Source organism: Felis catus, chromosome C1, assembly GCF_018350175.1.
Source record: "Felis catus isolate Fca126 chromosome C1, F.catus_Fca126_mat1.0, whole genome shotgun sequence".
Taxonomy (NCBI): Eukaryota; Metazoa; Chordata; class Mammalia; order Carnivora; family Felidae; genus Felis; species Felis catus.
Genome location: NC_058375.1, coordinates 104,267,004 through 104,289,653, shown reverse-complemented (window position 1 = coordinate 104,289,653; position 22,650 = coordinate 104,267,004). Strand labels below are relative to the sequence as shown.

General features: G+C 43.1%; 1 long non-coding RNA gene and 5 other non-coding genes across 8 annotated transcripts; 1 reads left to right on the top strand and 5 right to left on the bottom strand.

Moving 5' to 3' along the window:
* Positions 1-1,050: 1,050 nt before the first annotated feature.
* Positions 1,051-4,561, bottom strand: LOC109502583. 3 transcript variants are annotated; one of them, XR_006582985.1, is made up of 2 exons: positions 3,031-4,561; positions 1,051-1,370 (listed from the first exon to the last, which is right to left on the bottom strand). It is a non-coding gene; the product is annotated as an uncharacterized LOC109502583 (long non-coding RNA). The 3 variants fall into 3 exon arrangements; XR_002161264.3 differs by lacking the exon at positions 1,051-1,370 and adding an exon at positions 2,117-2,311; XR_006582984.1 differs by lacking the exon at positions 1,051-1,370 and adding an exon at positions 2,564-2,836.
* On the top strand, positions 4,547-4,620 carry TRNAN-GUU. The gene has a single exon. It is a non-coding gene; the product is annotated as a tRNA-Asn (tRNA).
* Positions 4,621-12,634: 8,014 nt separating this feature from the next.
* TRNAK-CUU lies at positions 12,635-12,707 on the bottom strand. Its single transcript has one exon. It is a non-coding gene; the product is annotated as a tRNA-Lys (tRNA).
* Positions 12,708-13,602: 895 nt separating this feature from the next.
* Positions 13,603-13,674, bottom strand: TRNAH-GUG. The gene has a single exon. It is a non-coding gene; the product is annotated as a tRNA-His (tRNA).
* Positions 13,675-14,485: 811 nt separating this feature from the next.
* TRNAG-UCC lies at positions 14,486-14,557 on the bottom strand. Its single transcript has one exon. It is a non-coding gene; the product is annotated as a tRNA-Gly (tRNA).
* Positions 14,558-16,488: 1,931 nt separating this feature from the next.
* TRNAE-CUC lies at positions 16,489-16,560 on the bottom strand. The gene has a single exon. It is a non-coding gene; the product is annotated as a tRNA-Glu (tRNA).
* Positions 16,561-22,650: the final 6,090 nt, after the last annotated feature.

Sequence of the window (22,650 nt, the reverse complement as noted above, 5' to 3'; positions counted from 1 at the left end):
TTTGTTCTACCAAGCAATTTGATTACTAGCCTATGACGTTGAACTTGTGTAGGACTGGCTTTGTTTTATTTAGGTGGATCTTTGGAGAGTCCAGGGTGTTTCCAAAGTTCTCTAACTTGATATGACTCAACCTCGAAACCCTGTCTCCTCTGTTAATCTTATCAGGGCTTGGCTTTAATATTTGCTAGGGAGAGTCAAGAGTAAGCCTTACACTAGGGTGTGGTTTTCACACCTAAAACAGAGCATTTCTGGAGTATCAGCTGAATGCTCAAAGTGGTAGAGTTGTTAAGTTGTTAACAAGGCCTGAATTCCAGTGTTGACAGCACTGATCTCTAGGATCTATTCTGTTTTCCATCTTGTAGCATCTGTAATCTGGTAAGCCTTGGATAATAGCTCTCTGTACTTGAGCTGCCCTACACTCACCAAATGACCCACTGGGGACCCAACATGGACTTCTAAAAACTGGCATCTTCTGGTGCTCTGCTCTGATGATTCAGCTGCCCTAATTTTGATCTCTACCTTCTCAGCTCAGTGTGAAGACTGTGTTCTGCTGAGATTCCACCTTGCTGGGATCAGATCATTTCCCGAATCCTTTCTCAGGGAATCATAGTCTTGCCCTACTTCTGTCCAGTGTCTATAAACAGGTGTTTCACATATTTTGTCCATTATTATGGTTGTTTAAAGCAAGAAGACTAATCTGGTGATATTACTGTGTTATAGTTGTAGGTGCAAGTACTGAATTCTTGCCAGTGACTGTAAAATGAAGGATTTTAGCGGCGCCTGGCTGGCTCAGTTGGTGGAGTAGGAGACTATTGATCTCTAGGTGGTAAGTTCGAGCCCCATGTTGGATGTAGAAATTACTTAAAAATAAAATCTTAAAAATAAAATGAAGGATTTTAGGGGTGCCTGGCTGGCTCAGTCAGTAGAGCATGTGACTCTTGATCTTGAGGTCATCAGTTTGAGCCCCATGTTGGTTGTAGAGATTACTTAAAAAAAAAAATAAAGTGCTTTAAAAAATTACAAAAGATAGAATGAAGAATTTTACATAGATTACTGATTTCTAAATAATTTTAATACTATTTTCCATGTTTACAAATGACCTAGCCCAAGGGTTTTCTTTTTAGTTTATTAACAAATAATAAGAATGATCTGAGACTGCTGGACTCACTGTCAGCATGGTGACCCCACAGCACCGGAAGGAGATCTGGGCTAAGTATCCTTTTCTCTGAGCATATTCCCATGCTTTAACTTGAAGAGTGGCAGGATATGCCATTCCCAAATCTGCCACTTCAACATAAGGAGTATTTTGAGCCAAAGGCACTTGGGAAACAGCAGGTGCAAGATAAGCACTCTGACCTCCCCATTCCTTCCTGAAAGCAGGAGAGAAAACTCATGTGAAAGGTGCCCTCCCCAGACCAGAAGGAAAGAAACATTCTTGTCATCTGAGACAGGAAGTCAGGACCCAGAGAAACATGGAAAGACCTTGTTAAAATAACTCGTGTCTCCCTTTAATCTTGCCATATATTTTGCTCTCCTTTGTTCAACCTAGTACAGAAACACGTAGGCCTACTCACTTCTTTGAATTTTCATTTTCCTGTTGGACCTTCCCATTGTATATGTAAATATCAGTGTGCTTTTCTCCTATTAATCTGCTTATGTCAACATAATTCTCAGACCCATTTGGAGTCCCCAAGAGGGTAGAAATAAAGTTTTGCCTTGCCTACAGACTCTCCTAGGGCCATAAAAGAGAGGATTAGCAAAAGGCCAACTGTAAGGCGCTGGATCTGGTCCTGGTAGAGGGAACATAGTGTATGCCTAGTACACCTAGTAGAAAATGCTAGAATTTCCCAGAATCAGCCAGTTGGAAGAGAGGCTGCTTTGAAAGACAAAATGTTGGGAGGGGAGGTCCAGACAAACTGTCCTTAGTGGGGACCAGCCCCCAGAATCCATCTCTTTCCTCCCCTCCACCCAATTTTGTAGCTCTTCCTTCTGAATCTTCCTTCCCATTCCCCCCCCCCCCCCCGTTTCTGGGGTCACGGAGTCTTTTCTCCCAAGCATGCAGATTTTAAACCGCTTTTCTACTGAGGACTCCTTTGGTGATCTGTGGAAACCTATGCACCATTCTTGGAATAAGTCTTTTAATGCGTAGAATAAAACATTTAAAATTACAAAGGAAGTCAGTTACTTTCAAATCCTGTTGCCTTTGTGCCTTTTCCCATAGTTTGGTAGCAGCAGAGAGAATGAGGTAGCACCTGAGCTGGGCAGCTGAATATACGGCAACCAACCCCCCATGCGCCGACTCAAGACGATACTAGAGTTGGGGTGGTAAAAAAAAAAGAAAGAAATACTGGGTTTCTGCCAGTCTCAGAGAAAGTGAATCGACAGGGCATCATTATTCTTTACCATCCAAACTGAAAAAAAAAAAAGTAGTGGTTCCTGGGAGCCGAGTTCCCAGGGGAAGGGACCACGCGCCCTCTCGTGGCCACCACGGGAACCGCATAGCACCGGCCACGGAGGGTACCCAATGCGAAGACCGCCAAATAAAATGCACTGGAAGCTGGGAGAGGCTCAAGACCTTGAAATTAGAAGTCGTGAGCGCTACAGACTGAGCTAGCAAGATGACGCGAAGTAGATGCGCTTCTTTTCCCTCTAGCAGCTTGGAATCGTTGCCCAAATGTAAAATATCTGAGCCGAGACCGAAGACAACCTCGGCGTGTATGTTTATTAGGAAATAGGTCTGTAGAGAGTTTAATAGATTTTCTCAGGCCGGCAGCTGATTCGCACTAAGTCACAACCCAGGCCTTTGAACTTCCTACTTCTGAGCTCGAGAAGGGACCTGGGTAATGGATAGAAAGTGCTGCGCGGGGATGCGGTCGGGCTGAGGGAGCAACTCCGCCCTCTGCTGGGCGGTTTAGAACCGCCACTCTCGGTGCTAGTTTGCGCCCAGACTGAACCCCAGACTTCGGTGGAAAGAACGTCCGGGATGATTCACCCCAAGGGTTCTCCACGGGACTCACCACGGACCCTCACCTCCTTATTCCTGTTACTGGAATTTTCCAACTTTCCACAACCGTCGTGGGCACTTTTCTCCAAGTTCTTTAGGCACAAGTGTAAGTTTCCGTCACGCCAAGTGCACTTTCTGTGCCCCCGCCCTGCTTGTTCGCCTCTTCTTTGTCCGTGGTTGGGGAAATACGACAGAAAGGAACACGCATATTGATAAAGAGAATATTATTAGCTACTTTATAAAGAAAAAATATCTGAGTACACGCTTGCGGATAGCCTGAAAATGGCTACCAAGCTATAGCGAATTTCAGCTCTACTGACGTGGAATTAAAGCTACAGCTGTCTTCGTCCTACTCTTAGAACACAGTGAGCATCACTCAGTTTACTCCAGTCTTAATATTAAGCCCACACGGACGCCCTGTTCTTCAGAATTCTTTATCAGCCTCTCCTACGGTTGCCTCAGGCAGTGCACTTACGAGGAATACAAACGGTTGGTCACTTTCGTCTACATTCTTCGGCAGGGCACCGGGGCGAGGAGGAGGGGTGCGCGGCCGGCTCCGGGCCGGGGCAGGACCGGGTCCCCCCGGGGGGACGGTTTGTAGCGTTTCCTCCTTTCCTGCTGTGAGCAGGGATTGTGGGCCTCCCACCTGCACCGAGGCCTGTACTCGGGGGTCGCTAGGGCCAAAGGGTGACATCTCACGGCGCTGCCGTCTTTAAACCAAGCACTTACAAGCGGACTAAGTATCTTTCGGAGTCGAGAGCACCAACCGCACGCAGTTGCGGTCCGAGCGGTGGCCGGCAGACAGAAGGCCAGGGGCAGGTGATCGAAATGGAGGAACATCAGCATTTTCAGTTTTCTGTTGGCCTTTTTCTTTAGCGGCCAGAGTGTTCGCGCTCTCTCCCGGGCCGGTCACCGGGCTGCCCCGCGCCCGCTCCGTCTCTTCTTCGGCTTTTCCAGTTCAACCCCCTCCGCCCCAGCCGCGGACTGAGGCCGCGTGGCGGTCCCGGGCGGCCAGTTCAGTCGGACCCTAGTGCGGAGTGAGTGGCTCCTAGGTGCCGGGCTCTGCCCTGGGGCACGGGGTGCATCGCGAGCCCAGGCCAGGTCCTGCCGCGTTGAGTCCCCATCTTAGCGGCGTCGCGGGCGGGCAGCGAGGTGGGGGCAAAGGGGTAATGTAGTGTCCCCACGCGCGTCCGCCTGGTGTCGCGGGGACTCACTGTGAGCGCCCCGAGTAGTTCTGAGCTAACAATTGGAAGCTGGATGACTTCGGCCTGAGAGGCTGCGGGCGACACCTGGAGGCAGGCGGCTGTTGAGGAGGCGAGGAGCCGGCGGGGACGCCGTGGATCTGGCGTTGGGCTCTCCGAGTTCCCCCCCGTGAATCTGGGCCGGTATCGGTGTTCAGACGTGCCCAGCCACACGACTGTTGGCCTCAGTATCTCCCACGCCTCCAGTTTCCCGAGTAGGGGAATGTGAAGACATATCCAGCCGGAGGTTGAGAAGCAATTTCTGGGATTAGGAAATGAGTTTAGGAAGTGGAGCTTCCGTGTCTCTGTGGCGCAATCGGTTAGCGCGTTCGGCTGTTAACCGAAAGGTTGGTGGTTCGAGCCCACCCAGGGACGGTCTCTTTTACTAGCTGCTTGCAACTTTAGGTTACCTGTTAGTGACCTTATTTACCCTGAGAGTCGTCTGGACTTCTGTCCACTTTAAATCAGGCTCCCGAGCATGCTGCCCGAAGACTCTAGTTCCATGAAATTGCCTAAAAGAAGAAATTTTTCAGCAAAGGCATTTTTTTCAATAGCTCACGTCTAGGCCTTACTTACCCCTGAGCCACTGCCGAGTCCTTTCCCAAACTGGGTTCTTACAACTGCACATCCTGGAAACTTGAAAATTCCCAGAACTGCGAACAACAAAACTGCTTGCCATGAAGCCTCAAGTTCTGAGTGGAAATTTTGATTCCTTCACCATGACTTTGAGCAAATTATGGAATTTTCTGTGCCTCAATTTCTTTGTCTATAAGAGGGGACAAATAGGAGGACTTTCCTTATGGGTTAATTTAAATGTTATAGAGATATACACATGAACCATTTGACCACTGAATAAATGTTTATTAAACATTAGCTGCTGTAACTCTTTTCAGTGGCACTTCCTCACCATTTTCCTTATTGGCCTCGTTCTTTGAAACAACTGCATATCTTTTCATGGTATGGATGGGCTAGTGTAGATGTAAACATTCCCTAATTGCTGGACAGGACATTGGTTCTAATGTTTATTCTTATAAAAACTTCTTCAGAGAACATCGTTATGCAAATATCACTGTTCAGAGAACATCACTTATGCATGGATTTCCCTAAAAGAGATTCCTGGAGGTGGACTTTCCGGGTCAAAGTATTTGCCATTTCTCATGTTGCTACTTCTTGACAGATTGCCTTCCACAGAAGTTGTACCTAGTTATATTCCCACCTTCTAAGAGAACACTCTTTTCTTGGCAACCCCATCTGACATTTGATAGCGGCACAAATCCATCACTTTGGCTTGGGGAATGTTACTGCTTGTTGGTCTCACACATCCCTAAGTCTGGTAGGTGAGGGGCTAGTGCTGTGACAGTCTCTTTTGTTTTCTTGCCCCCTGGGGATCCTGGGGAAGTGGTTCACAAGGTTGGATTCATAGGACTGTAGAGGAGCAGTTCCCAGTGTTCCTGTGACAGGAAGCCCAGGCTTATGCTGCTGAAGAGGAACCAAGAACTCATGCTTCAGAGAGGGACCTGCATGGTTGGTCCTGAGCCAAATACAAATTGGAAAGGGGACATGTTTGAAATTTTCATCAGACTAAGACTTTAGATAATGGATTTATTTATTTATTTATTTATTTATTTATTTATTTATTTTTGAGAGAGATACAGAGCAGGGGAGAGGCAGAGAGAGACTCCCAAGAGGCTCTGCACTGACTGTCAGTGCACTGTCAGTACACAGCCCGATGCCGGGCTTGAACTCACAAACACTGAGATTATGACCTGAACCAAAACCAAGAGCAGACACTTAACCGACTGAGCCACCCAGGCACCCCTAGATAATGGATCTTTAAAAATTTCTCTTGTGGCAGCAAGAGGAGACACTGCATTCTCAGGACTTTATTTGGGGGAATTTAATAATGGTGGCCATTCTATTGATCTTGTGGAATTGTTCTGTCTTTGCTGGTATGTGACACTTGTTTTAAAACCTCATCTGGTGAGCTGAGGTGAATAGCTAAAGGGAACTTCTCAGAGGAAACAGAAACAGGGAATACATTCTCAAATAGATTTATAAAGTTTTATTGTGATCCTTTCCGAGGTTTTGCGTGGTGTCCTAGCTCAGGCTGCTATGACAAAATACCAATAGATATGGTGACTTAAACCACAGACATGTGTTTCTCACAGTTCTGGAGGCTGAAAAGTAAAAAATTAAAGTGGTGGCAGATTCAGTTCTTGGTGAGGTCCCTCTTTGAGGCTTACGGATAGCCACCGTCTCAGTGTATTTCAGAGGGCAGAGAGAGGAGGGTCTGGAGACTTCCTGTTTGTATAAGGCTACTAATCCCATCATGGGGCACCACCCTCATGACCTCCTCTAAACCTAATTACCTCCTGAGGGTTTCACCTCCTAATACCATCACATTGGGGGTTAGGGCTTGAACATACAGATTTGGGAAGGACAGAAACATTAAATCCGTAAGAGGTGGGAACATAAAGAGGCATCTCCTGAGTGTCTAATATGCCCTTTATAGTGAGTGATCAGATTGCAGATTTGAGAACAGTCACGTGCAGTTGGGAGCAGAACTTGTCTTTTATCTTTTCCTCCTAGAGGAAGTGTGTGTGTGTGTGTGTGTGTGTGTGTGTGACAACAGAAAATCAAGGGATTATATAGAAAGATACATTAAAAAATTCTCATCACCTCTACTAGCTCCCCCCCCGCCCCGCCCAGTTCCCAAAGGCTAAACATGTACTAACTTGATTGTTTTTAATAAACAATTTTATTTTTCCATAAAGTCAACAAGCATGGCTTTATTACTTTTATAACAAAAGAACCACCTGCTTTATAAGTATACATTAAAACCCTCAGATGAACCAGGCTATCTTCACATGCTGTACAGAAGTTGCTTGAGAACCAAACTCTTTGAGACATTGTATGTCTGAAAAGGTCTATTATATCCATATCCTATATTATATCTGCTAATTGATATTTTGCTAAATAGAGAATTTTAGGTTGAACTTATTTGCCCTCAGAGTTTTGAAAGCATTGCTTCATTGTTGTTTTATATTTGCTAGAGTTGCTGTTGAGAAAGAAAAAAATGTCTCTTCACTGCTATCTGCTTACAGCGGGCCTGACTGAAAACACCTAGGCTGTGATGTTCACCTGTTAAAACTAAAAAATTTCACAGAGCACCAACATCAGACAAAATCACTCTATAATCATGATGAGGCAAGGGGGAAAAAAAAGAACTACTTCATGATTGTTCGAAGGCAGAAGAAGTGTAAAGTATCCCCCAAACTGAGAAGGCACTTTGAGAAGGAAAAACAAATCAGACAACAGTTTTGGGTAACATTAACACCTCCTGCTGCCATGTGTGCACCAGGAAGTGAAAACTGTTATCCGAGTTTGAACCTTTCTAAGTTTATTTATTTATTTATTTGGAGAGAGAGAGACAGTGTGTGTGGGGGGTGGGGGTGAGGGGGTATGCAGAGAGAATCCCAAGCAGGCGCCACACTGCCAGTGCAGAGCCCAATGTGGGGTTCTCACAAACTGGGAGACCATGACCTGAGCCGCTTAACCAACGAGCCAACCAGGTACCCCTCTGAGTTTGAAACTTAATAGACCTGCTAGAGGCCATAATGGAACACTTGGTCCCCTTGTCTCCCCTGTGATCACAAGACATGGACAGTAATGTTTGGGGGCGTGTGGAGAACATAAAACTAGAAAGATCACCAAGCAACACAGTCAAAGTGGCGGCCAAAAATGGAGTCAGTATGGCCAGCATTCCTACAATGATCATCTCTGAGCATGAGCAGAACACAGTCCAAACCACAAAAAATGACCAAACTTCCCCTCCCTTTCCCAACCAAGTAATTGTTGCTTCTTTACCAATTTCATATTTAGCCCTGTTCTTCTCCTTCTACTTTTTGAATATAAATTATTAAGATTTCCAAAGGTAGAATTGTCCCATAGTTCCCCACCGTGTCTGCTGTCTCCTTCGTTGCAATGAGCCAAGAAACCCAACTTTGATTACAGGTTTGTTCATGATGGTTATAGACTGGAGGGTATCAACACTGTAGAGAAGGCAGATGCCATTCCGATTCTTGACGATTTACATTAAACTGTTCTCCCACCTCCCTTCCCAAAAGCTTACAGGATCTCCTCTTTGTCTCTACTGTTTTTTTTAAAATATAATTTATTGTCAAATTCCTTTCTATACAACACCCAGTGCTCATCCCAACAAGTGCCCTCCTCAATGCCCATCACCCACTTTGCCCTCTACCCCACCCCCCACCAACCCTCAGTTTATTCTCAGTATTTAAGAGTCTCTTATGGTTTGCCTCCCTCCCTTGTCCCTACTGTTTTGAAACTTGATGATCTATTTTTATCCATGATACTGAGTACTTAATGGGCCCTTTCGTTTATATTAATATTTATATAAATTTATATTTCTTCTGTATCACTCCAGAGATGTTGATGTATATACAAGTAAAAGTGTGTATCTCTTGCAACCACCATTATCCTTTTGATATAAATGATTGCAGATGATAAGATGGTTCCTCACTGCGGAATCTTCACTTGATTTATGTCTCAGTGAATTTAAGTTAGCTTTTACTGAACAAACTATCCCAAACTTACTGACTCAGAATAATGATAATTTATTATTTTTTTAGTGCTTCTGTGAGTTAGAAGTTTTTCTGGCCTAAGCCAACTCATTTGGGGCTGGGCGGTGTAGGATGGCTCAAGCAATGTCTGAGGTACAGCTGAATTGACTAGAAAAGCTGGGATGGACCTTTTTCTCCATGTAATCTCTCCAGCACACTGACTGGGTCTTCAGACTGTGGTCTCAGGATTCCCAGTGCAGCAAAAAGAGGCTAACCCCCACTAAGCCTGTTCTTGCATCAGGTTTGCTAAGGTGCCAGCACTGGCCAATGCAAGTCACGGAGCCAATCCCACATTCAGATGGTGGACAAATAAGCTCATAAGCTCCACCCCCTAATGGAAGATGTTGCAAAATGTTAGGACCATTTCTTTCCAATCACACCAGATTGGAATATCAGGAACTTCCTCATTCTTTTTGACAGCTTGCCGAACCATATTTAATTGTCTAGTTGTACTGTCCTATTTTTAGTTGCCCCCCAAACTGATGGGCATTTAGAGAGGTTTCCAGTGTTGTGCTTAATGAAAAATGCTCCCAGGGCCTTTGGAAGGCAGCAGGGTGGGGGGGTGGGGGGGCGGCTCAGCATGGGGCGGGGCTCCGGAGTTGGGGAATACACCCGGGGATTTGATGAGTGAACTCCAGGTGCCTGGGGGTGGACCCCAGGAGATGGTGGGGGCAGCTGGGGAGGGCGGGAGGCCCCCAAGTGCAGGCCCACTGGGCAGCCTTGTATATATTTAATTTCACACGTGTGTAGGCATGTCTGTGGAATAAATTTCTAAATGTGGAGTTTAAAAGTAAAAAAAAAGAAAAAGTTTATTTAGATATTTGAAAGATGTTGTTTTAAAAGCACCCCGTAGAACTTGCACCAATTTACCTTTTTGTTAATATTTTTTAACCTCTCCAACAAATTAAACTTTTAAACATTTTATCATTCCCTATAGGTAAAAAAATGTTATTTCAGTGTAGTTTTAAATTGCATTAGTTTCATTAATAACAGCATTGAACGTTGAATATCTTTCCTTATCATTGCATTTTCCTTTTTATTTTCATTATTTTTAATTTTTAAAATATTTATTTATTTATTTTGGGAGAGGGAGAGTGCAAATAGGGGATAGGCTAGAGAGAGAAAGAGAAGGGAGAGAATCCCAAGCAGGCTCCACTGCCATCACAGAGGCTGATGCCAGAGGAACTCACCAATGGGGAGACCTTGACCCAAGCCAAAAGCAAGAGTTGGCCGCTTAACCAACTGAGTGCCCCAGGAATTTCTTTTTTTAATTCTTTATATGTTTGCTATTTTTATTGGGTTGTTGGCCTATTTCGTAGTGGTTATGCAGTTCTGTAAATATTAGGGAAATTAGCTGTTTGTGTATGATGCATGTTCTAAGAATGTAGATGTTGGGTACGGTCTGATGAAGTTGGTGCAGCCACAGAAAAGAAGCAGGTTTGAAAGGAAGAAGTTTATTATATTCACAGTCCCAAAGAGGGGGGTCACCTTGTGTAGAGCAGGGGCCTAACGGGCAGGGTGCTCTATTTAACAGGGGGGAGTAGAGACAGTGAGGAGCTGTGGGCCATAGTCTTTACTGGGTCTCTGGTGGCGTGGAGGGAAAGCAAAGCGAGAGAGGTGTGGAGGGAGTGAGAAGGGTAGGGTGGGGGGTGGGGGAGAAGGGAAGAGGTGAAGGAAGTTAGAGTCCAGTGGTTGGGTTTGTTATCAAGGGGTTTCAGCTGTTTTGGGGTGTGAATTCACAACTAGGGCAGTGAGAAGGATGTTAACCACCAAAGTATGAACTTAAAGTGGAGGATTTTTAACGCAATGTGAGTTGCAAATATTTCTCCAAATTGTTGTTTGTGTTTGGACTTATAAAGATTTCATTTGATTTATGTAGTCAAATTCATGGATATTTTCTCTCAGGACTTCTGAATTTATGTCATAGAACAACTTTTTACCACACACACCAAGATAATAAAATAATTGTTTCATGTTTCTACAAGAACTTTTATGTTTCTCTTTATTATTATTTGAATCTTTGATCAATTTGGAATTTACCTTATGTAAAGGACATGATATTCATTGACCATTATTTTTTTTCTAGACACGTACCTAGTTATTAAAAAACTCCTCATTAGAGTTACTGGTTCAAGATCTTCTTTCTAATATACTACATTTCTTTATGTATTCTGGTCTACTTCTGGATTCTTGTCCCATTTATGACTGTCGATTCATACACTATATCTTAACTATTTTAGTTACTGTAATTAATATTTCGTAGGATTAGTTCTTCCTTATTGTTCTAAAAAAAAAAAAAAAGAATTTCCCTGAGTTATTTCTGCTTGTTACTTTTCCATTTCCATTTAACCTTTAGAATTATATTGCCCAGTTTGAATTCTAAGAAACACTTTTTGATATTCTTATGTAAACCAGAAAATTAAGGAGCGGTGTTATCTTTGTGATGTTGAGTCCCCTACCCGTGAACGTGCTGTATCTTGGTTGACAGGGAAGCAGGCTGCACTGACCCAGTGATTCCTAAACTTGAACATTTATTTACGTAGATCACCTAGAGAGCTAGGTCACAGATTGTTGGTCCAGCCTCTGGTTTCTGATGCTGCGGGTCTGAGGTGGGACTTGAGAATTTGCATATCTCACAGGTTTCCAGGTGATGCTGATGTGTGTCCTGGCACCACACTTCTGAGAATAACTGGCCTCATGTATCGATCATCCCGGAGATGGTTGGTGGGATACATAAGGGAGACTGAAGCGTATTTACAAACCACAAAAACAAAACAAAACAAACAAAAACCCACAAAAAACAAAGAAAACCCAGAACCGTTGAACGATCCTTAGGGAGGGGAGGCGGACGACTTGTATGAGGATTTAAATGTCCTTGTGGTGGTGGAGAAGCCTCTCGATTTGGGCCAAACTTGGCTCCCATTCGCCTTGAACAATTTAAGTCACACCTACCTATTCCAACACTGAAAGGCGATTTGGCAGGAACAAATGTAGCGCAAACACATTCCAGCTTTCCGGGCAGAGCAAAGTTCTCGGGTGGATCAATAACTACTACACAACCCGCGGGCCCCCCCCGCCGCAGGGCGGCACCAGAGGCTCCCCGCGCGCGCGCCCTTAGCCTGTAGCCCCGCCCCATCCACGCCTCCCCTTCTCGGGGCACTTCCGCGTCCCTCCTCCGCCTCCCCAGGTCCTTTTCCAGGGCGCGCTCCTTTTTTCCCCGCTTCGGGATCTTCTTAAACGAGTTGTATTTTACAGCCCTTTGAGGCTGATGAACGCTTCAAAACCTGGAAAGGAAAAACAGATGCTCCTCAGCACGTAGCGGAAGGCCTTTTTAACCAGCTAAGAAGACCTTTCAAAACCTCAACCAAAATTCCCACCAAGCAGAAGAGAACGAGCGTGTTTCCATCTAGTCCGGTCCTGAGGAATCTTCTCTGTGGAGCAGAGTCACGGCAGGACAGGGGGGGAGCCCCGCGGGTCAGGACTCGGAGCTGCTCCGGCTCCTGTCAGCTTTGCCCCCGCATAAGCTTCGGCCCCGGGCAGCAGTGGGTCAGGGAACCTGGGTCTCGACCGCAATCCCTGATTCAGATTTCTCAATTTGGGGCGAATAGAGGAGATTTCCGAATATTGTTGCCAAAGTTTGAAACAACAGTGGCCGCAATGGCTCTTTAGAAATTCGTAATTATTGGCTGCTGACAGAAGATTTTAATAGAAACAACAAAAGATTTTAATAGAAACAAAAAGGTCAACGCCCAACGTGGGGCTCGAACCCACGACCCTGAGATTAAGAGTCTCATGCTCTACCGACTGAGCTAGCCGGGCGCTGGCGAGCGAAGCACTCTTTTAGGAAAGTCATTTCTTTCCAGAGCCAGGCTGCATGGCCCAGATACAAACTAGTCCGTGTGAATCAGACCTCAAGGTGTAGGATTTTGTGAACACAATAGTAGCCTTTTACCACCGGAAACTCAAAGCTTTGAGAAGATGTTGCGGACTGCGCGGAGCCAAGCAGCCTCGCAGAAGACGGGGAATCACGAGTCTCGAAACCTACATGTGTCCGCAAATTCTGCGTGGACCTGGTCACTTTGACAGCCGGGTTTCTCCTCCCTGAGGCGAAAGAGCTTGAGGGAACGGGGATGAGAGGCTCAAACACCCAGAGGGACGTGGGGACTTGCGCTCCCGGGACCTTGGGGCTGCAGCCCCTGCCTGCTTCCTTCTCCGAATCCCCTCTTTTCCCTAAACCTGGACGACCAGGGCGATGGGTGGAAGTGGGGCTAAGGGACGCGTCACTGGGTGCACGAATTTATTTTTAAATACTAAAATTTTGTGTGGCTTGAGTAAAAGACCATATCCATTACGTGTAAACGTCCTAGCGAGATTTCAGGTCAGATGGAAGTCAGCCTGAAGCGATTTCACTCCACTCGCCCAACTTTTCATTTTCCAACACCTGGTGGGCGCTGAGTTCCCGAGTCAGAAGCAAAGGGGTCTCACCTCCGCACTCCTGGTGGCAGCTCCAAGGATCCCCAAACTTCCCTGAAGGGCGGCCCCGCCAGAACTAAGTTTGCCTTGAGTGGGCGAGCCACGGAACGAGTTGAACAGAAACAATTCACGCAATTTGTCGAGAGCATTTCTGCGATGCTGCTAGAAACGAAAAGGTTACAAACTCTTTGCAACTCTTAAAAAAGAGTTGAAAAGGTAAGGCCGCCACCAGTATCTGGTATGCCGTGACTCGGATTCGAACCGAGGTTGCTGCGGCCACAACGCAGAGTACTAACCACTATACGATCACGGCGCGCCACCTGCCAGGCGGCGCAGTGCGGACTTATTTTATGCCCTTTGGAACAGCCATACCTACTCTGTGCTGCCATCTTAACTGCTCCAGTTCAAGTGATCTACACCAGTCAAAATACCAAACAAACGTTTCTATTCCATAACCTGGAAGCCGTGACCCTTGAGTCCGGTTCTGAATTCCCAAATCCCGCGCTGCGAGCGCCAGCATCGCCCCTCTGCTTCTCCGCGGTTGCTGCCACGGAGCCCCCCGCGAGCCACTTCCCTGCCTTCCAAAGAATCAAGCCGCCCCTCCCAGGCGAGCGAGAGGCCGCTCCGGAGGATTTTCCTGGTTACGCCTCCAGATTGTACCCTGGAATTAAGGTTTCTGTCTCCGGAATGGTGGAACCTGAAGAGAAGTGCTGCTATTCGGAGACCCTCCTCTTCGTTTGTTCTTGGCTTCCTTCCCGGTTCCAAGTAAACTGGTGCTGTCTCGGGAGCTGCGGGCTCTTGGGCTGACTTCCTTATTCGTACTCTTCAGTAAACCAGAGCGCATCCGAGGATTTAGAAAAACAAATCTGAGAAGCCTCTATTTCAGACACTTCCCTAAAGGCCCCCAAAAGATAATTACTGTGAACTGGTGCGACGCCAGCTGCCGAACCCAGCAGACAGGCTTGGCTCTTGGTTGCAGCTACAAAAACCCCAGAGGCTCTGTTTTGCAAGAGAATCCCCCAGAACCAACAGTCTCAGAACTCAAGGGTGGTCAAAAGGCTTTCCTTCTTCCGTGCTTTACTGATTTGAACTACTTAAAAGTTTTGGGGGGAGGTGTGGAAAAATGCGTTGGCCGGGAATCGAACCCGGGTCAACTGCTTGGAAGGCAGCTATGCTCACCACTATACCACCAACGCACACAGAGAGGGAAGCTGGTCGATTTCCCTATGAGGAGTATCTCGTCCAGTTTTTGTTACATAGTTCAGTATCTTGAGATTCATAGTAAAAGATATTCCCAATACAAAGCCAGAGAAGGACTTGGAAGAGAAGTTCTCTAGGATTTCTCCTCTGGTTACATTAAAAATTCTGTGGTGGTTTCTTACTGATTCACAGGTTTTTAAAAGTCAATTCTTGTTTTTTCTATTGTGGTTTGAAGGGGGCGTCTGAAATCCAGTGAAGGAGTTAAGGCTTCCCTGATGGAGTTATCTCCATACACAGGTCGTTATGAATTTCAGAGTATTTTCATAGGGCAAATGCATTAAGATAAAACTCCAAAGGAAAATACGCATTTTAAAGCTTTGAATACATATTGCCAAATTGCTGTGTGGAGCGAGAACACCAATTTCGCTATTCAATGAATACTATCATATTACACCTGTCAACAGGAAGTCATTATTTTCATCTTAACGAAATCGCCAGATAAAAAGTCTTGTCTTAATTTGCATTTATTCTATTACTATTGAGGTTGATCATTTTTCATACTTACCAATTATTTTTATTAGTTTATTTTTCTATTATTTATATTATATTGATGTTACTGATTTATACCAGTTTGTCACTTGTCTTTTAATATTATTTATAGGATTTTTAGGTGAGAAGTTTCCTGTTGTTATCTAGTCTAATCTATCAGTTTTATTCTTTATGATTTCTGTTTTTGCTTTTATCTTGAAAAAAGACTTCTGCCCAATAGCAACATAATTATCCACTAATGTATTTTTCTTAGCTTTTTATTGCTTCCGTTCTCGAATTTAATTCTTTAATTCATTTAGTATATGGTATGAGGTAGTAATTCTACTTCCAAGGATTTATCCTAAGGAAATATCTAGGCATAAACACAAAGGTGTGTCTACACACCTGTTCATCAAAGTGTTACCTGTAAAGTCAAAATTTTAGGGGCGGGGGAGGGGGAATCCTAAAATTCCAGAAATAGGATAGATTAAATCCTTTGATGAAAACTCACGTTTTGTTTTGTTTTTTTTTAATTCTATATACATTGTACACTGCTGGTGGCAGTGTAAGTTGGCACGAACTCTCTGGAAGGTATACTGGCAATATCTATCTATAAGTGCATATACCTTTGAGCCAGCATTTCAATTCCTAGGCATTTATTCCACATACATGCAAAATGACAAATGTACAAGATTATTTATGGTAGCATTGTTTGTAATAGCAAAGGATTAGAAATAACCTAAGTGTCCATCAAAAGGAGGTTGGTTCAGTTAATTGTGGAATATCATCAATATAATGGAATACTATGTGCCATAAGAAAGAATGAGGAAACTCTTCATGTCTAATGTGGAACTATTTCTAAAATATATTATTAAGTGAAAAAGACAAAATGCAGAAAAGCATGTGTAGAGTGCTATCATTTGTGCAAGGTGGGGAGCATATTTAAATATATAGGCAGCTATGTATGTACTTGCATTTCCATAAAATATTTATGTCATTATAATTATGAAACACAACATTGGTTACCTTATTAGATGGCAGAAGTAAAAATCAGGTTTATCAGTTATATCCTTTACATATTTGAATCCTAAACCATGTAAATATATTACCTTTTCAAAAACTAAGTTAAATTGAAAGAAAATATCATATTAGTAAAGAATATTTCCACTGGCAAGTGTTGGAAATATAATTTTAAAAAGAACTTTATGACTAGCATAATTCCATTTCTGTTTTGAAAGTTTGATGTCAACACTTACTAGGTGGTAGACTTGTGAGCAGTTTTTACTATGTATATTTCTTCATTTCCTGTATTTCAGCTTTGGAGGGTTGGGGGAACTGACTAGGAGAAACAATGTTACTTTTTAAAAGGCTTCTGTGGAATATTAAAATGAAAACACTCTTCCCTGACCGGGAATCGAACCCGGGCCGCGGCGGTGAGAGCGCCGAATCCTAACCACTAGACCACCAGGGAGGCTGACAGCTGTTTTTGGTAGAAAGTATATGGTTCTGTGTATATGTTTCTCCTTGTTCTTTGGCGTATTACTCTAGCTGCTTTCGGTTTTAATATTCCCCAAAACTGGACCTTCCTCAGGTCTAAATTTCTTCTTCCCATTTATTTTTTGAAGTAGAAAACCTGTGAGAGAACTCCGAAGACTGTCTCCCAGAGCTGAGGGATGGATGATCTTATACACAGGATCACAATCCTCTCTTAAGACCAGAGACAAATATCAGGGAAGAGACGCAGAGACACAAAAGAACCTCTCAGCTTCACGTAGTTGCAGAGATTTCCTGAATTGTGATGAGGAGAAAAGTAAAGAGCTCCAGTTGGAATTTTGCCCCAATTGACCAGGAACTTTTCCTTAAGAAATATAAAGGTTGTCGTGTGATTTACTCCAGAAGATTCTGGTCCTACTGCAGCTTTTTTTCTTCTGTGAACTTAGGCCAAATTCTGTTGGCCAAAACAAATATTACAGACAATTGAGAGCCACTGGACCTACTGGTCCTTGGTGGTCAGCAGGACGTGAACTTAACTCTGGTGGGAGACTAAAAGAAGGGCATGGGTTTGGAGTTAAAAAAATTTTTAATATGAAGAAAGGAGAGCGGAGTAAGGAGGAAAAAAAGAAAACTGGGGTGCAGCCTCCACTTGAGGGAACCTTTAAAACGATACCCATCCATGTATGCAAATTAACTTTATATGAGAGTGAAAAAAGAAAGCAAATGCAACGAAATGTTGACAATGACTCTAGGTGAGGGGTAAGTGAATGCTCTTTATTTTCTTCTTTCAAGGTTTCTGCGGGTTTGAAATTTTTAAAAATAAAAAGTTGAGAAAAACAAGAATGAGACAAATGAAAGCCTCCCTCAGGCCTTTTTTGGTCAGATGACTACAATGTAATTAACTCTCTTCACGTGAGTTCAAACAGAAATTTTTAAAAGCAGTCCCCCTCCACGCTAACTCAGAAAATACATTTGATAATGTGAATAAAAAAGTAAATTCAAATATTGAGTCACCAATGATGTGTCCATATCAGCAGGGCCCGACAGAAAAAAAGGGTGGTAGGACATGGGGTGTTTGTGGGGGTTTTATGTTGTTTGGCTTTGCTTTTAAAGTATCAACATTAAAATATTGTTTAAGAAAAGCAATCATTCTCTGGTCATCCAATCCCTAACTTCCTGTGGGTTTAAATGCCAGAAATTAGAGAGAAGATTTACTAAATGCTAGATATTGATTTTCACAAAAAACAGTAATCCTGTTTTCACATGCCACCGTGAAGCCTAACAGAACCCACTTCTTTTTACTCCAGCTCTGTTCCCACTGTACAGCAACGTGTGCTCCAAGGGTGGAAAAAAAAAGTATCTCACTTTCAGAGTAACATTTTGCAAGCGTACCTGGGGGCGGGGTGGGAGGGTAGGCTAGTAGAATTTCTCTACGTCGGAGGAAATCAACCTCGTTGTGTTTTGGACAACAGTCCGTTTTCATCGATTATTCTGCCGCCTGCTGGTAATTTTTGGTAACACATGAGAACCTACGAAAGATCAACTCTGGAAGCTGGTCACCTTTCTCAATATCAAAACACCCCAAGAGGCCTCATCATTCAGAACAGGATTAGGCCACCTCCTCTTCCTGGCACCACAGCCTAAGGGCAGATGGGGGAGGAGTGTAATTCATTCACTTCACTTCATGTTCTATTTCTTTTTTTCCTTTTTTCAAACATTTACAGATCGTGTGCCACACTTGTTACTGAAGTTACAAAACTATACCGAAAGAGCTCATAATCAGGGGCGCCTGGGTGGCTCAGTCGGTTAAGCAGGGGACTTCGACTCAGGTCATGAGCTCCCAGTTCGTGGGTACGTGGAGCCTGCTTCAGATGCTGTATCTCCTTCTCTCTCTGCCCCTCCCCCACTCCTGCTCTGTCTCTCCCAGAATTAAATAAACATTTAAAAAATAAATAAAGAGCTCATAATCAAAGGGCACCTGGCTGGCTCAGTCAGAAGAGCATGCAACTCTTGATCTTGGGGTCGTGAGTTTGAGCTCCACGTTGGGTGTAGAGATTACTTAAATAAATAAACTTGAAAAAAAAAGTTCACAATCAAATGGAAAATGAAATAAACAAGTGAATAAAAGGATCAGAGAAGACTGAGTTAGATGTGCTTTTCCCAATTCCTCCTCTTGCTAATACATCTAAAAACCTTGGACATTACACGTAAAACAAAACATAAAAGACTTGAAAGGTGGAGAAAAGAGCCTCAGAACCGAAGGAACTACACACTGGTGATTTCCCTGGGTTTTCTTTTTGTCTCATGTATTCCAAATGTGGTGCTGAAGAAGCCAGCAACCTGGCAATGCCAGGAGGTACAAAGGAAAACAAAACCAAACAAAACCAACAAAAGCCTGTTCTTTCTAGCCAAAGGGCCAGAAAGGCAGCCTAGCAAAATAGAAAACTTCTAGATAATAACTGCTCTACTCCAGCCAAACACCACAGAAAGAACTGTGGCTCACTCCTGCCCACACTAGTAAAGGCTGAATGGGATGCCTAGACTTCTACCTTCCCCAGGCCTTTTAGGAGGTTTTCCTTGCCTTCTTTGCTGGATTGGTTCCAGAGGAGACATGGTAGAGAGTCAGTATTTTCACCAACACCCAGTGACAACAAGGCCACCTCCACCCCCCACTGTCAGTGGAGCCCATGCGAGGAGGGTTAAGAAGGCTTTCCTATCTCTCCCAGCCAGGTTGGTGTCAGTGGAAGCCAACGGGCAGCTGAAAAATTCCTGCCCTCACCTAAGCAGTAAGGAGAAGCCCCTCCCCTCAGGTGTCAGTGTAGGCTGAGTGGGGAAACTGGAAACATATACTCACCTGGCTGTAACAAGACACTCACCCCTACTTACACTGCCTGAGTAGTGTCAGAGAAAGGTTTAAACAAGGTTTAAATAAGATCCAGAGTTCTAAATGTCCAGGTTTTAATAAAATAGCACTCATCATACCAATGAGAAATATCTTCAACTGAATGAAAACAGACCATACCTAGATGACGGATATTAGAATTATCTGACAAAGATTTTAAAGCAGCCAGCATAAAAATGTTTCAACAAGCAATTACAAACATGTGTGAAAAAAATGAAAAAAAAAAAAAAAAAGAAAAGAAAGTCCTAGTAGAGAAAGGAAAACTTTCAGCAAAGAAATAGAAGATTTAAAGAAAAACTAAATGGAAATTTTAAGACTAAAAAATACGATAACCTTGGGGCACCTGGGTGGCTCAGTTAAATGTTCATGAGCTCATGAGCTCTAGCCCAGAGTCAGGTTCTGTACTGACAGTATGGAGCCTGCTTGGGATTCTCTCTCTCCTTCACTCTCTGTCCTCCCTCACGCTCACTCACTTGCACACTCTCTCTCTTTGGCTCAAAATAAATAAGTAAACGTTTTTACAAGATACAATAACCAAAACAAAACAACTCAGTGGATGGGTTCAACAGCAGAATGGAGGGGGCAGTGGAAAGAATCAGTGAACTAGAAGACAGAACAATAAAAATTACTCAACTTAGACAACAGAGAAATAAAATGAAAAAAAAAAAGGCAGAGTCTTGGGGACTGTATAGCAATAGGGATTGGGATCCCCAATAGGGATTGGGGATTATAGCAATAGGTCTGTTATGTCATCAGATTTCCAGAAGGAGAAAAAAAAAAAAGAAGAGGACTGTGAAAAGCACTGAAAGAAATAATGGTTGAAACTCCCTAAATATGGCAGAGGGATAAAACCTATGCATTCAAGGAGCCAAGCACACCTCAAAGAGGATAAACCTAAACAAATTCATGTCATTAATTTGACACATTATGGTCAAACTGCTGAAAGCTAAAATCAAAGAAAAAATCTTGAAAGCAATGAAAAATGACATCTTACTGCTAGGGGAAGAACTGTGACAGATTTCTCATCAGAAACCATAGAGGCCAGAAGAAGTGACACAAAATTTTCCAAGCACTGAGAGAAAAGACGATCAACCCAGATTCCTATATCCAGTGACAATATCCTTCGAGAGTAAAGGGAATACAACGGAACAACAAAAAGACAAACAGCCTAACTGAAAAATGAGCAAATGACTGGGATTTCTCCCAAAGAAGATATTCAAAACGACCAGCAAGCACATGAAAAGATGCTCAGTGTCATTGATCATTAGGGAAGTGCAAGTCAATACCATAATAAGATACCATTTCACACTTTGGGGGTGGCTATAACTCTGGAAAATAGCAAGTGTCGGTGAGGATGAGGAGAAATTGGAGCTGGTGGGAATGTAAGATGTTTCAGCTGCTGTGGAAAATAGCTTGGCAGTTCCTCAATAAGTTAAACATAGTATATGACCCAGTAATTCCACTCCAAAGTATTATACCCCAAAGAACTGAAAACACGTACTCAAAAGAAATACCTATCCATGCACATTCATAGCAGCATGCTGTTCACAGTCGCCAAAAGTGGAAACAACCCAAATGTTGAGAAACAACTATGGTATATAAATACAATGGCATAGTCTTTGGATATAAGAAGGAAAGAGATACTGATACACGCTGCAATTTGGAGGAACCTTGAAAACATTATGCTAAAAGAAAGAAGCCAGACACAAAAGTCGCATATTGTACGATTCCATTTATATGAAATGTCCAGAATGGGCAGATTCATAGAGACAGAAAGCAGACTGGTCGTTGCCAGAGGTTGGGGAATGACTGGGTAAGAGTACAGAGCTTCCTTTTGGGGTGATGAAAATGTTCTGGACTAGTGGTGATTGCTGCACAACACTTTAAACGTATTAAATGCCACTGAATTGTACACTTTAAAATGGTTAAAATTGTGAACTTTGTTTTGTGTGTATTACCACAATAAAAAAAAAGACAGTGAAAGAGAAATCCCAGCAAGATTTTTTGCAGATGTAGACTAAATTATTCTAAAAGTTGAATGGAAAGGCAAAGGAACTAGAGTGGCTAAAACAAATTTTGAAGAAGAATTCAGTGGGAAGAATCACCTTACCCATTTTCAAGACATCTAAGACTACAGTAGTCAAGGTGGTGTGGTATTGGCAGAAAGATACAGATTAATGAAACAGAGAACTCAGCAACAGACTCACACAAATATGCCCAACGGATTGTTTTTTACAAAGGTGCAGAAGAAGTAAGAGCTTTTTTAATATACATTGCCGAAGAAAGTGGACATCCATAGGCAAAGAACAGACAAATCTCTCAACTTTAGCTTTATACCTTATATAAGAACTAACTCAAAGTGGATTACCAACTTAAATGTGAAGTGTAAAACTTTTAGGAAAAGGAAAAAAAAAAAAAAAAAAAAAAAGCTCTTCCTGAGCTAGGGCTAGTCAAAAATTTGACACCAAAAGCATGATCCATAAAAGGAAAAACTGGTAAATTAGACTTTATCAAAATTAAACACATTTGCTTTGCAAAAGACCCTGTTATGAGGATGAAAAGACAAGTCAGTGATTGGCAGAAAATATTTGTAAACCACATACACGACAGAGGACTATTACCTAGAATATATAAAGAACTCTCAAACCTAACAATAAAAATAAACCCAACCAATGAGAATATGGTCAAAAGACATGAAAGGACATTTCACCAAAGGGAATATGCAGGTAGCAGATAAGTACATGAAAAGATGTCCCACATTATTAGCCATTATGAAATACAAGTTAAGACCACAATTAGATATCAGTACATACCTCTCAGAATGGCTAAAATTCAAAAAAATGATAACACCAAATGCTGATGGGAAGGCAGAGGAACTGGATCACTCATCCATTGCTTCTGGGAATGGATAATGGTACAGCCACTCTGGAAAATAGTTTGGCCGTTTATTAAATGAACAAACCAAAAAAACCCCTCAATATGCAACTTTTATATGACCCAGCGTTTGCTCTCCTGGGAATTTATTCCAGAGAAATTAAAACTAATGTTCACACAAAAACCTGTACGCAAATGTTTATAACAGATTTATTAATAATATCCAAAAACTTGAAACAAAGCCAATGTCATTCAACAAATGAGTGGTTCAGACTACGGTATATCTACAGC